Raw genomic sequence first — 12,212 nt, forward strand, 5'->3', positions numbered from 1 at the left:
CGCACATACTACCCACCTCCAGGCACTCCTCTCCCGCACATACTACCCACCTCCAGGCATTCCTCTCCCGCACATACTACCCACCTCCAGGGACTCCTCTCCTGCACATACTACCCACCTCCAGGCACTCCTCTCCCGCACATACTAGAAACCTCCACGCACTCCTCTCCCGCACATACTACCCACCTCCATGCGCTCCTCTCCCGCACATACTACCCACCTCCATGCATTCCTCTCCCGCCCATACTACCCACCTCCAGGCACTCCTCCCCCGCACATACTACCCACCTCCAGGCACTCCTCTCCCGCACATACTACCCACCTCCAGGCACTCCTCTCCCGCACATACTACCCACCTCCAGGCATTCCTCTCCCGCACATACTACCCACCTCCAGGGACTCCTCTCCTGCACATACTACCCACCTCCAGGCACTCCTCTCCCGCACATCCTACCCACCTCCATACACTCCGCACTCCTCTCCCGCACATACTACCTACCTCCATGCACTCCTCTCCCGCACATACTACCCAGTTCCATGCACTCCTTTCCCGCACATACTACCCACCTCCAGGCACTCCTCCCCCGCACATACTACCCACCTCCAGGCACTCCCCCCCCGCACATACTACCCACCTCCAGGCACTCCTCCCCCGCACATACTACCCACCTCCAGGCACTCCTCTCCCGCACATACTACCCACCTCCAGGCACTCCTCTCCCGCACATACTACCCACCTCCAGGCACTCCTCTCCCGCACATACTACCCACCTCCATGCACTCCTCTCCCGCACATACTACCCACCTCCATGCACTCCTCTCCCGCACATACTACCCACCTCCATGCACTCCTCTCCCGCACATACTACCCACCTCCAGGCACTCCTCTCCCGCACATACTACCCACCTCCAGGCACTCCTCTCCCGCACATACTACCCACCTCCATGCACTGCTCTCCCGCACATACTACACACCTCCATGCACTCCTCTCCCGCACATACTACCCGCCTCCATGCACTCCTCTCCCGCACATACTACCCGCCTCCATGCACTCCTCTCCCGCACATACTACCCGCCTCCATGCACTCCTCTCCCGCACATACTACCCGCCTCCACGCACTCCTCTCCCGCACATACTACCCACCTCCATGCACTCCTCTCCCGCACATACTACCCACCTCCATGCACTCCTCTCCCGCACATACTACCCACCTCCATGCACTCCTCTCCCGCACATACTACCCACCTCCACACACTCCGCACTCCTCTCCTGCACATACTACCCACCTCCATACACTCAGCGCTCCTCTCCTGCACATTCTACCCATCTCCATACTCTCTGCGCTCCTCTCCTGCACATTCTACCCACCTCCACACTCTCTGCGCTCCTCTCCTGCACATACTACCCACCTCCAAACTCTCTGCACTCCTTTCCTGCACATACCATCCACCACCATACACTCCAGTGGCGGTTGGTGTTTTTTGTTTGGGGGGCGGCAAACAACCATCCCCCCACGGCACCTCAATCCCACCCCCATTCCCCCCCACCCCCATGTTCTCCTCCTCCAGCCCGCTGTGTGCTACTGACACCATCCACTGCCCCATACCCCCCATCCCTTCCCCAGAAGCACTGTGAAATATTTTAAAAAGTGTTTAACAAAATGGTAAAGAAAATTGGATAATAAAAAAGTTAAATCTCCTTTACCCTAGTAAATTGAGGGTCACGGCTAGAGGTCATACCCGTTTTTTTTTAACGTCAAAATCCGCATCAGATTGTCTGGACGCTCGATAGAAGATATATGGACATATACATGAGTTTAGTGGGGGGGGGGGGGTTATTAGGAATAATTGAGGCAAAAATGGTGACACTGCAGAGGAGGACAAATGTGAAGTAATTCTCAGGTTTTTAATATTAACCACTTCAATACCGAGCAACTTATACACCTTCCTGCCCAGACCTATTTTCAGCTTTCAGCGCTGTCACATTGTGAATGACAATTGTGCGGTCATGCTACACTGTACACAAACCACATTGTTATCATTTTGTTCCCACAAATAGAGCTTTATTTTGGTGTTAATTGATCACCTCTGCGGTTCTTATTTTCTGCTAAACAAAAAAAAAAAAAAAAAAACGAAAACTTTGAAAGAAAAAAACTTTGGAAATAAGTATGTTTTCTCCTTCACTGGTGGGCACTGATGGGGCTGCACTAACGAGCACTAATAAGGTGGCACTGATGATGGCCACTGATATGCAGCACTGATGGGTTTACATAGGTGGCACTGAAAGGCGGCATGGATGGGCACTGATAGGCGGCACAGATGGGGTGGCACCGATGATGGGCACTGATGGGTATACATAGGTGGCACTGATGGGGCTACCCTGACAAGCACTGATAAGGTGCCAAACAATGGCTGCCAATCAGTGATGCCCATTGTGGGCACTGATTGGCATCCCTGGTGGTCTCGGGTGGTATACCTGCTGGTGACAATCCCTGGTGGTCCAGTGTGGGCTTTCTTGGTGGGGCTGCACTGATAATCAATCAGCACAGACCCCTCTGCACCTCCAGACACTGTGAATCGTCGTTTCCTTCCTCCCTGCAGTTATGTGAGAAAGGCATAGAGGAGGGGAAGAACGGGCAGCCTTCCCTCACTACACAATGGCGCTCTATTGCCCCCTGCAGGCTGGAGGGAGGATAAAGCTGAATCCTCTCTGCAGCTATCTGTCTCCGTACAGCGGAGATATCAGCCAGAGCGTGCGTCACGCAGCGGCATCTGATTGGCTTAAGGGAACGGGCGGTTAGCGCGCGCAGGCTTACCGGCGCCATTTTGTAGGTGGTTCCTGGAGGAGGGAGTGAGACCTGACACAGCGCCTTCCGGTGGTAAAATCTACACCCTCAGCTTCTTCATCGCACCTCTATCGGACAACTAGTAAGTGTGATTAGGACTGATGTCAGCTGACCAGGGGGCGGGTCCAGTGCCGGGATGTGTGGGCGGGACCGGCTTGTGTAATGGTCTGTGTGTGTTTACTCTTCTCCTTTCTGCTCTGAGGAAACAGAAATCACTGTCCACACTGAGGAGCAGAGCTGATCCCAGGGGCCCCTGATACGCTACATGACAGGGGCCCCCGATACACTGCAGGACAGGCCCCCCTCCTCCATACACTACATGACAGGGCCCCCCCATACACTACATGACAGGGGCCTCCATCCCCTGATACACTACATGACAGGGGCCCCCCCACACCCTACATGACAGGGGCCCCAACACCCTGAACGACAGTGGCCTCCCCACACCCTGAACGACAGTGGCCTCCCCACACCCTGCATGACAAGGGCCCTGATATACTACATGACTGGGGCCCGACACCCTGCAGGACAGGGGCCCCCACACCCTACATGACAGGGCCCCCCCGATACACTACATGACAGGGGCCCCCCACACCCTACATGACCAGGGCCCCTAATAAACTGCACGACAGGGGCCCCCACACCCTGCACGTCAGGGGCCCTCCCACACCCTGCACAACAGGGGCCCCCGATACACTGCACGACAGGGGGCCTCCACACCCCCTGCACGACAGGGGCCCCAACACCCTGCAGGACAGGGGCAGCTGACACCCTGCATGACGGGCCCCGATACACTACATGACAGGGGCCCCCACACCCTGCACAACAGGGGACCCGATACACTGCATGACAGGGGCCCCAACACCCTGCATGACAGGGGCCCCCCACACCCTGCACGACAGGGGCCCCTGACACCCTGCAGGACAGGGGCTCCGATATACTACATGACAGGGGCCCTCCACACCCTGCATGACAGGGGCCCCGATACACTACATGACAGGGACCTCCCACACCCTACATGACAGGGGTAACCCACACCCTGCATGACAGGAGCCCCGATATACTACATGACAGGGGCCCCCCACACCCTGCATGACAGGGGCCCTGATACACTGCATGATAGGCCCCAACACCCTGCAGGACAAAGGCCCCCGATACACTACATGACAAGGACCCCCACACCCTACATCACAGGGGCCCCCACCCTACATGACATCCTGCATGACAGGGGCCCCCCGATACCCTGCATGACAGGGGCCCCCCGATACCCTGCATGACATGGGGCCCCCCGATACCCTGCATGACATGGGGCCCCCACACCCTGCATGACAGGGGCCCCCCACACCCTGCATGACAGCGACCCCCCCACACCCTACATGACAGGGGCCCCCACCCTACATGACAGGGGTAACCCACACCCTGCATGACAGGGACCCCGATATACTACATGACAGGGGCCCCCCACACCCTACATGACATGGGCCCCCACCCTACATGACACCCTGCAGGACAGGGGCCCCCCACATCCTGCATGACAGGGGCCCTGATACACTGCATGACGGGCCCCAACACCCTGCAGTACAGGGGGCCCCCCACACCCTACATGACAGTGGCCCCCCACACCCTACATGACAGGGGCCCGGACACAATGCATGACAGGGGCCCCCACACCCTACATGACAGGGGTCCCCACACCCTACATGACAGGGGTCCCCGACACCCTGCAGGAGAGGGGCCCCCCAATACCCTGCATGACAGGGCCCCCCCACACCCTGCATGACAGGGCCCCCCCACACCCTGCATGACAGGGACTTTGATACACTGCATGACGCGCCCCAACACCCAGCAGGACAGGGGCCCCTGATACACTAGATGACAGGGGCCCCCCACACACTACATGACAGGGGCCTCGACACCCTGCATGACAGGGGTCCCAACTCCCTACATGACAGGGGTCCCAACACCCTGCATGACATGGCCCCTCCGACACCGTGCAGGACAGGGGCCTCCCAACACCCTGCATGACAGGGGCCCCAATACACTGCATACCAAGGGCCCCCCACACCCTATATGACAGGGGCTCCGACACCATGCATGACAGGGGCCCTCCACACCCTATATGACAGGGGCCCCAACACCCTGCAGGACAGGGGCCCCCCCGACACCCTGCATGACAGGGGTTCCCAACTTCTTATATGACAGTGGCTCCTTCCCCCACCTGCTCCTTCCCCCCACCTGACCGGCCCCCCTCCCAGCACAAATCCCCCCCATCCCTCCTACAACACTAAAGGGACACACTATTATTTTGGTGGGGGCGGGGGGGTTGTCGGCAGTAAAGCTGCGCTTTACCGTCATTTTAGTGGCGCTTTCAACCCACACTAGCGGCCAGAAAAGGGTTAAAGGTGCCACTGCCGAAACGCTTTGCAGGTGCATCCGCAGCGCTGGCCTGTATGACAGGGGCCCTGATACACTGCATGACGGGCCCCAACACCCTGCAGGACAGGGGCCCCCCACACCCTACATGACAGGGGCCCCAACAAAATGCATGACATGGGCCCCCAGCACCCTGCAGGAGAAGGGCCCCCAATACCCTTCATGACAGGGGCCCCCAATACCCTGCATGACAGGGGCCCCCACACCCTGCATGACAGGGTTCCCACACCCTGCATGACAGGGCCCCCCCCCCACACCCTGCATGACAGGGGCTTTGATACACTGCATGACGGGCCCCAACGGCCAGCAGGATAGGGGCCCCTGATACACTACATGACAGGGGCCCGACACCCTGCAGGACAGGGGCCCCGACACCCTATATGACAGGGGCCTCGACACCATGCATGACAGGGGGCCCCCTGACACCCTGCAGGACAGGGGCCCCCCCACACTCTGCACGACAGGGGTTCCCAACTTCTTATATGACAGTGGCTCCTTCCCCCCATCTGACCGGCCCCCCTCCCAGCTCAAATCTCCCCCCGTCCCTCCTACAACACTAAAGGGACACACTATTATTTTGGTGGGGGCGGGGGGTTGTCGGCAGTAATGCTGCGCTTTACCGTCATTTTAGTGGCGCTTTCAACCCACACTAGCGGCCAGAAAAGGGTTAAAGGCGCCACTGCCGAAACGCTTTGCAGGTGCATCGGCAGCGCTGACCATTGATTTTAATGGTAGGGGCGTTTTAGGAGCGATGTATTCACCGCTCCCACAACGCCCCAAAGATGCGGCTTGCAGGACTTTCTTTCCAGTCCCGCCAGCGCACCGCCCCGGTGTGAAAGCACTCGGGGCTCTCATACTGGGGGGGGGTTCAGGCGATTTACAGCCGCTATTTTTTAACCCTTTAGCCCCTGAAAAACGCCTCCAGTGTGAAAGTAGCCTCAGATTTTCAATCTCCCTCTTTACTTTGGAGCCTTATGTTTATAAATCACTATTAATATTCTGCTGTCTCCATAGAAATCACTGCACATTGACAGATGAATGCCTCCGTATTTTATAGATTCATTTGCGGTATTTGCCCCTTCTTTTTCAAATATTTATTGCAGTGTTATCAGCACCTAAAGTGGCATGGATTGTATTATTATATGAATTCTCACGTTTTCGATATTTATTTGCTCAATGTCACATTATTTAAATCGCCATTATTTACATCCTTGCACATCAATGTCATGTTAGCTTTGTTGCATAAATTAATTTGGCAATCACTACAGCAGCGCAGCCCCGCCATTCCATATATCTACCAATCACATTAGATACCGATAAAGTGCCTGCAGCAACGGGTCACTTTTCAACATTACATCTAATTCAAAGTTGGAGTATCCACTACACAGTTATTATGCCCCCAATCCCCCCTCCTAGCAGAACTCTACTCCCCCAATTCCCTATACCAGCACAAATCCCCCCCCCAATCGTCCCCCAAATCCCAAACCCTATCCAAATTACCCTTTTCCTGGGAACAAATTCTTCCTCCCTACCCAAATCTCCCCCCAGCAGAAAACTACTCCCCCAATTCCCTATCCTAGCACAAATCCTCCCACCAATCCCTCCTCCTAGAACAAATCCCCCAAATCACTTTTTCTAGCACAAATCCATCCAATCCCTCCTCCTTGCAAAAATCCTTGCAATCTACCCTTCTAGCAACAATCCTCCCCAATCCATTCTCCCAGCACAAATCCTCCCTCAACCCCGCCTCCTAACACAAATTCTCCCTCAACCCCGCCTCCTAACACAAATTCTCCCTCAGCCCCGCCTCCTAACACAAATCCTCCCTTAACCCCGCCTCCTAACACAAATCCTCCCAACCCCGCCTCCTAACACAAATCCTCCCAACCTCGCCTCCTAACACAAATCCTCCCAACCTCGCCTCCTAACACAAATCCTCCCAACCCCGCCTCCTAACACAAATCCTCCCAACCCCGCCTCCTAACAAATCCCCCCCCAGCAAAAAAAAAATCCCCTAAATCACTACTTCAAGAGCAAATCCACCCATTCCTCCTTGTATAACAATTTCCCCCACAAATCAACAACCCCCTCCAAATTACCCTTTTTCTAGCACAAATTCTTCCTCCCTACCCAAATCTCCCAAAGCACAAATTCCCCCCTCTTAGCAGAAATTCCCACACCCTTAGAGAAAACATTCCCTGTCACGGCTCAAACCCCCCAAAACTGTCCTAGCTCATATTCCTCCCCATTCCTCCTTCTAGCAAATACACCCCCCCCATCCTGATTACACTTCTCAGCACAGATAAATGCCCACCCCCCTTCTCCACAAACATCCAAAGTACAAACTATTACCCCCCCTTCATTGTGTACAATTTCCCTGTGACCTTCCCCTCCTCATCCTCTCCTGTCACTACAGCGCCCCTCCAGCACATTAGACAGGATCGCTCTTAGATGACATTGGAGTGTACACACACACAGTGTGATTACTGCCCCCTATCCACATTTCCTGCTGCCAGTGTTCTGTCAAGAAGTGCCCCCCATCGAATAGTGCCCGTGCATGCGCAGGACGGAGCGGCACTTCAGCTGATATGCCGATCAGCTGGAGTGATGTGACCAGGGCGCAAGCGCACATCATAGGAGGCATCCCTTGATGGGAGATACCATTTCAGGGCCACAATTGAAGCCTATACAAACAGTGGGGGGGGGGGGACCGTAGTTCTCACATTGTGCCTCGCTGTTGTGGGCGGCTTTACAGTGTGCTGATGGTCCGGTTTTGCTGTGTTGCAGGGCGGTTTTGCCTGTGTGAAATGGCGGGTTGCAACACAGATAAAAACCAAAACCATATAATATGAGGTCAAACCTTAGGAGTTTCAATTTGTATGCAATCAGGCAGGCCCTTCCACTACATAGTTTTGGTAAATCTGAAGGAAAAAAATCAGCAGAAAATCTGATAGTGTGTATGGGGCATTAGACTGACAACATGGCTTCTCCATGGATATAGTACATTGAGTTAAGCATTGTCACTCTAGGACAGGATATGTTACAGGGTCACCAGGTGAAAATAAAGGGGGCAAAAATGCCTGAGAAAAAAAGCCGTATGCTCAGGCATTAGGCATTGGGCTAGACCACAAACAGCAATCATGTTAAAGCGGGAGTCCACCGGGACTCCGCGTTTTTTTTTTTTTTTTTTTTTAAAAGCCAGCAGCTACAAATACTGCAGCTGCTGACTTTTAAAATAGTGACACTTACCTGTCCAGCGCGCCTGCGATGTCGACACCCGAAGCCGATCTGTAGATCGTCACTCGGGTGCTGCCGCCGCCATCTTGGGTATGGGAATCAGGAAATGGAGCCTTTCGGCTTCATTTCCCGGTTCCCTACTGCGCATGCGCGAGTTGCGCTGCGCAATAAGGACGGTCCCCGCTGCCTCTGGGATCTGTGTGTTTCCCAGCAGGCAGCGGGGCACTTGCGGAAGGGGGCGGGCACTTGCGGAAAGGGGCGTAATCTACGCCCCTTTCCGCAGAGAGCTATCCCGGAAGTGGGTGCAGATACCTGGATTATCCAGGTAACTGCACCCCCCTCCCCCCTGAAAGGTGCCAATTGTGGCGCCGGAGGGGGGGAGGATTCCGATGAGAGGAAGGTCCATTTTAGGGTGGACCTCCGCTTTAAGGACTTTGGGTGAGCCTTTGTAAAATGATCTGTTTTGGGTCTCTCAGAAGAGGACTAGCTTCCCTCTGGGTCAAGCAAGGGCCAGGTCACCCTGAATGTAAAGAACATGTGTAGCAATGAGATTTTCCACAGGTTGACTATACGGTAGCACTATAGTATTGCAATCAAGTGCAAGCATTCACAAGCAGGGTTTTCCTTAGATTAGCTATTCTCAACCTTTTAATCCTTGAACAAATCTTGAGATAGAAAATCTCAGAGAACCCCTGGTAAGATTAGTCCATTAGGGGTCATTGGGAAAATGCCCCCTTACATTGGTGGTGTTCGAAGGCTCCTCTTACAGCAGCCTTGCAGTCATACCACTGTCTCTACCAGGTGGTGTGCAACCTGGAAATATGCAGGCACCATCAGATAGGAGCTTAGCCACAGCTCAAGGAACCCCTAGCCAACCCTGGTTGAGAATGGCTGCTCTAGAGGTTACTTGGGCTTTCTTGAGCTGTGGCTAATTGACCTCCCATTTGAGTGTGCTTGGATAGTTCCAGGGTCAGTGCCAGCAAAGTTAGCTCCAGGACACAAATGATCTTTCCTGGTGCCTCCATTTCAGCATACCTGTGACAAGCTCCGCCTTGGCTCCTCCCTCAGGACCAGTGAATATTATAAAAGAAAAGGATTAGTGCACTCCCAGCATTCTCCTTTTTTCCCTCATACCGCACGGTCAGTGAATGGTGGTTGAATGTCCCTTACCTCTGCAGTTGGCATCTTCCAGCTGGGTTCAAGCCTTTCCCAGGTGCAGTCCTTATTCGTGGGCAGCTAAATGCACTGATAAGATAGGCAGTCCCTTCTGTGGGTCTTTTGGGACTGCAGTTGTCTCGTAACTAAGAGCTCTTATTTGCATTAATATACTGCAATTTGCTCAAGTCTGCAGCAGAGAAAGAAGCTATATCTATTTCCCTTAGACTTCCATTTCTCCCTCCTGTCATCCATTCTCTCTCGCTTTCCTTTCTTTGCGTTCCCCTCTTTTTTTGCTTTCTTCCTTCCCCTCCTTGTGATATTGTACCTTCATTCCTGGCTACTATAGTGGGCAGCCCCCCTTACACTGGCTTTTCTGAGTCCCTCAGCGTCTTCCTGCCCGCTCTGCGCATGCGCGGACGTCAGTAGCCAGCTTGGCGAGTGGGGCGGGCCACATAGGTTGTAGTGCCGCGAATGCGCGGTCTGGCCAGAGGTCATGGTGGCCATCTTGAATAGGTATAAAGAATGATGGGGTCCAAGGCACCAAAAGTAATTGGCCTCCATCCCAAAATTTAGACAAAGAAAAGGGAAAGCGGTCAGCGGGACTTTAAATGAGGTCAATCAGTATATAAAGTAAACGTGGGACATGAAACACAGTGTTGCTTTTGTGGGTGCCGACAAAAAAGGGGAGTTTTGGAATGAGAGATGTATATCAAAAAGCAGTCTCAGCAAAGAACATTTTATTATACTGTGTGAGATCATGTATAACATACTGAATAACACAAAAATGCATGCACAGAATCGCATACACGCTGGGCATGCTGAAAACCACATATAAATATTGGCGCCATGGTACTTTGCATATCATAAAGTAAAAACAAGTCCTGCACAACATGGGCCACTGGAAGGGCAGAATGATGTTGGAAAGTCTAGAGTAAAACAAAATAAGAGACATAAAATCATCTGTATGGACATCATGCATCTATGTAAGCCCGACGCGTTTCGTTGGGTTATACCAACTCTTCAGGGGTTACAGGTAAATCCTTGTTTCTTCGGACACGAGGCCCGGGTACCATCCAATTTGGTTAAAAAAATCCCTTATCTTGCTGTACAACTTTTCTTCCCCCCTCCCTTATAGATTCCAGCTGCCTATCTAAGCGGTCCCGGTTCGTGTCTTTGGGGGACCCTTAAACACATCTTTCATCGCTCCACACAGTGTATTGGCCTAGGAGAGAGGGGAGAAGGTGTCGTCTTCGTCCCTAACTCTGCCCTTCTGTGCGTTCTGCCTCTCTGTCTTTGCTACTTGTACAACCAAATTGGTTTGAAGGTTCACATTAATTGGTCATGCTATGACCTTATTTGGAACATACTTCTATGCATGTGAGTATGATTAGGTACATAATCCCCTTTTTACCCCTTCCCCTCTTTTTTTTATTTTTTTTTCTCTCTCCTACACCAACAATGTCTATATACATGTACACGTGTTCTTATTTATCATTGTAGATCAAAACTTCGAATAACATAGACCTGCATAAATGATGGATGCCTGAGGAAGGAGAAAACTCCGTAAACACGTAGGACATATCATATGCAGATTATTGATTCAGTTGGTTGTGCATATGTGATTATGTTATAGATATGTCACACCTGTATATACATTGAAAATAATTGTTTTCATTTTTGAATAAGTTTGGATGTAACTAGGTTGCATACCTGAAAATACATTTGTGTATCTTTTTTATTATGTGTATACTTTTTGATAAATTGTTATAATAAAGTGATTGTATGATTTTATATGTACATTGTAAGTCTCACAGTCTATGCCTGAAAAGTCTTGCCATTTTGAGGGGATTTGCTTTTTGGTAGAACCTCTACGTTTTTGAGATGTAGGCTTTAAAAGAAAGTGAAGTACCTATGACACCTCCAGTTTTTCGATTTTTATTGATGTTGGAAAGTCTAGAGTAAAACAAAATAAGAGACATAAAATCATCTGTATGGACATCAGGCATCTATGTAAGCCTGCCGCGTTTCGTTGTGGTATACCAACTCTTCAGGGGTTACAGGTAAAACCTTGTTTGTTCGGACATGAGGCCCGGGTACCATCCAATTCGGCCTGGAAAAGACACTTTGAATGGATTCGGTTGCACGGCTTGCCCCAGTGTAGGATATTCCAGTGGAGCTCAGCACAGCACATCTTTACTCGTGACCAACACCTAAGACACCGGCAGAAAAACTGAGGTACTCTCAATAAGTGGAGGGGTTATATGGGGGATTGAACTTCCTGTCTAGGGTGTGCCAGTGTCCAATCACCTAACGATACCCTATATAACCCATCAGTGATTACTGAGACTCTGTGTCCCGTGATGTACGAGAAAAAAAATTAAATTTTTCTTTTCTTTCTTCATTTTCAAAAACAAATGAGAGCTGCAAAATACTCGCCGTGCCTCTCAGCAAAAAGCTTGGGGTGTCTACTTTCCAAAACGGGGTCATTGGGGGGGCATCTTGGCATTTTATGGCCTTCAAAACTGTGATAGGTAGTG

At 52.1% G+C, this 12,212-nt stretch overlaps 1 long non-coding RNA gene across 1 annotated transcript; it reads left to right on the forward strand.

Annotated features, from left to right (window-relative positions):
* Window positions 1–2,785: 2,785 nt before the first annotated feature.
* On the forward strand, window positions 2,786–11,468 carry LOC143930245 (uncharacterized). Its single transcript, XR_013262734.1, has 3 exons — window positions 2,786–2,929; window positions 10,811–11,052; window positions 11,176–11,468. It is a non-coding gene; the product is annotated as an uncharacterized LOC143930245 (long non-coding RNA).
* The last annotated feature ends 744 nt before the right edge of the window (window positions 11,469–12,212 follow it).

Source organism: Lithobates pipiens, unplaced genomic scaffold (assembly GCF_037356315.1).
Source record: "Lithobates pipiens isolate NorthernLeopardFrog02 unplaced genomic scaffold, aLitPip1_a1.2 Scaffold_25, whole genome shotgun sequence".
Lineage (NCBI taxonomy): Eukaryota > Metazoa > Chordata > Amphibia > Anura > Ranidae > Lithobates > Lithobates pipiens.